Here is a 3,759-nt window from a genome sequence, read left to right as displayed (position 1 = left end):
GATGCGAAATGAGATGCAAACCTAAACCTAGTCATTGGATTTGAAAAGCTTAATTTTCATCATTGAACGTTTTACAATTATAGCAGGCAGAGTAGAGATCCTTTCTTTTCATGTGCAATATTAATTATCTTGTCCGCAATGACCCTTTTTTTTTGTTCATATCCTTGGACAAATTATGCATGGACCCGGATTGCACAATAAATAAATTCCCTCAAAACAGACAAAGAAATGACTCCAACCTCCCTGTAGCATACAAATAAGCGGAGTCAAGGTATGTGTGGTGATTTCACCTTAATGTGAAGGCACTTATAACAGACACCCAGATGATTAGATGTTTTGAGATCATCAAAATCATTTCTACAAGCAGAAAACAAAGAAAATATTATGCCCCCAATCCTTGCTCCTCTTAGTCACAATAGACTTCCTCGAGTTACTTAGAGGGAATAATAAGCGAAGGCCAATGTAAAAGAAAGCACACAAAGAAAATTTCTTGCATATCTCAAACAATTTAGTGATTGTTTTTAGTAGTCTTGTTTTGCTTGTGTACTCAGTGATAAAACTCTTCAGTAGTTAGGAGACAGGTGACTGACTCAGAGTGGACGACCAGGTTTCACTGACGTAAAGTTGACTTGGTTGATACTGCTTAGGACATGTAATGTGCTCGATTGATTAACCTAAGACTAGGACATTGATCAGTTTCAAGCCATGAGGGTTCCAACGAACCAAGATGTCACAAAAGTGACTGAAATATGTACAAGCGAAAGCAAAGATGCATGAAAGTGGGAATGCTAACGTTGCGTTGATAGATGGAGCGCTTGAGTACAAGAGGCACCTGTTTGCCAAGTTTTCACCTGCTTGGAGAGATTCATATATATTTTTTACCAAGGTGTCTGTTTACCAGGTTTTCACCAAGGCATTTTCTCTCTTTTTTCCTTTTTTTCTTCTGTTTTTCTTTTTCTTTTTTTTCTTTTTTTTTGAATTTCTTTAGGTCTTTTTCTAATTTTTAGGATTTCTTCAAGACATTTTATGATTTTTATGATTTGGCTGATATTTGTTATTTGTGCGATAGACTTTAAATGATTTTTAAGATTTTGATGTTTGCTTCTAGTGTCTAGCAAGGCAAAAGGGATTTTGAGTACATGAATGGATAAGCGAATGATGGTGGATGCTTTCAAGGACTATCTCACAATGTTAATCCAAGCACAGGGTCCATATATAGCAATGTAAGTTGATGATTTTAGCGATGTAAATAAAGGATATAGTGTAACGAAGCCATATGGTCCAAAGAAGTGGCCATGTCAAGAGATTTGTGGAAAGCATGTTTTTGCATTTTGTCCATAGTGTTGATCAAGATCAAGGGATAGATGTGGATAGGGGAAAAATAGGATAATCAAGATCAAAGGTGGTAATGAAGGATGTAAACGAGCAATGGATAGGAGCTAAAGGGTCTATATCAAGTGTAATAGATAGAACACATGAAGCCTTCAAAGATCCTTAACCTTGTCAAGATCAAAGGTGGAAAATGGGATATGAATGTAGATAGAATGGATGAGGGATAATGGAGGATGAAGGATAATGGAGGAAGAAGGATAATAGATGGATGTACATGGATGGAACTTTCCCCCAGTGTAAAGGGTAAAAGAATAATGGATTACGCATGATGCCTGTTTGCCAGGTTTTCATCATGGTACTTGCCTAAGATGCCAGAAGAAGTGGTTTTCACTCGTGGACGAAATTATTTCTCTTGACTTTTTTCTTCTGATTTTTTTTTCACTTTTTAATCATTTTTTTTTCTTTTGGAAGATAGTGGAGGCATGATAGGGGATGGAAGAAGGACCCCAACGTCTCACTGCTTTGGATGGTACCCTTAGAATATGAGTTACAATAGACCATGGCTATGAAGGTATGCTCAAAGATGTTGGTAGGGTAATGAAATGAAACTAGGGCAAGGATTTATGCAAAGGATTGGATAAGAGGGATGGAAGGGTGAAAAAGAGGTGTTGGATAATGGATGGGATGTTGGAAGAATTGTGTATGGCTAGATGGAAATGTTGGAAAGATCAACATTGGCACACATCTTGAGGGATGGTGGACATATGGAGGAGAAGTGAATCTTAGATTTTGAGATTTGGATGGAGGAAAGGTTACAGATTTTGGGGCATAAGAACCCAAAAATGGATGAAGGAGGTGATGGAGGAATATACTCGGAAGGTTTGGATGGAGGAACAACAATTTTGGATGCTAATTTTAATTTTTCTTTAGACTGTTGTGCTTCAAGAAGCTGCTTAGGGATCCACATGGTTTTCAATTTTTCATGCTTTTGTAGTTCCTTAGAGTGCATTTCTTGTACAAGTGCCTTAGGAACCCATATAAATTTTGATTTTTATTCTTTCTTTATGGGCCTTTGTGGCGTTTTGTATTTTTCTTTTTCTTTTTGGATCATGTTTTTCTTTGTTTTGACATGTCGATTAGATGGGACATGTTGATCCTTGAATACATGTGGATTACTTGACTTATGACTTTTATGCTTGGCATCTAAATTGCTTGGAGAAGGAAAAGAATGTATGAATGGATAGGATGATATGGAGGTATTTTAGAAGGATGGAAGGTACTTGAAGACATGTGCCTTTGTTGATCCCGCATAAGGGATGGAGGGATATAGGGACCTAGAATGGATGGAAGAGGTGAAGGGGAAGGCGTATATTTGGATTTAACTAGAGAAATGTAAGATTTATGAGGGATACCAACATCTTGAGAGTGACAAATGTAACCATTATAATCAAGATTTTCTTTTATAGCAGGGGGTTCTAATATACCTTGTCCATGAATGTCTAACCCTTTTCTTTGATAATGCATACTTTAAAAGATCATTTTAACAAAGGGTTTCTTCGTACTTTTGATGCTAGAGACAAGTCCATTTTGAGGTGGACGTGTCTTGCAAGGAATGATAGGATCGTGAGAGGGATTTATGGGCATGATGGACTCTTGAGGTGAACATGAAGGATTATGACAAGGAGATGAAGGGATACTTTGATCTTGAAATGGAAGATGACCATTGGATAGAGTAGGAAGGGTGTTTGACTCTTTATTTTGAATAGGACCATTTGAAAAGGTGGAAGATGCATCATGATCTTTCTTAGGAAGTAGACTAGGAATGGGATTTGGAAGGATGGTTTTCTCTTGAGATGAAAGGGGATCATCCTAGAAGAAATGGAAAGGTATAAGGGGATCACCACGGGATTCTAGGGAAATGGGATCTTTTTCAATAATTAGATGGGATTGAGGAGTTTTGGTGTCTTGATCTTGATTTATGATAGGACTTGTTTCTTCATTCTTCAAATTATCCTCCTGGCATGGAACCACTTCTAAGGAAGAGATATGATTTTGCATAGGCGTAGGGAATTCTTGGAAGGTATTCATATTTTGGAATGATGGGGAAGCATTTTGAGTGGGACTCTCTAGAGTGGGTACATTTGGAATTGGAGTGGATGATGGCATATGATTTGGGATTTTTAAATCTTTAGAGGAACTTGTATCAATATTGGCATTAACTTGGATTTCCATAAGAGATAGCCCTTGAGGGTCAACATGAGATGTTTCATTGTTTGAAGGAGATGGTATGGATTGTTGCTGAGAAGTCTTAGGAGATGAAGGCATCATGGAAGGGATGGAGGAAACATATGGAGCCTTGCTAGACATAGGTTCACGATTTTGATCATGCTTAGAAATAGTTCCTTTTTTTTTTTTTTTTTCTCTAGG

Source organism: Cryptomeria japonica, chromosome 10, assembly GCF_030272615.1.
Source record: "Cryptomeria japonica chromosome 10, Sugi_1.0, whole genome shotgun sequence".
Taxonomy (NCBI): domain Eukaryota; kingdom Viridiplantae; phylum Streptophyta; class Pinopsida; order Cupressales; family Cupressaceae; genus Cryptomeria; species Cryptomeria japonica.
Note: the sequence above shows the minus strand (reverse complement) of the source record.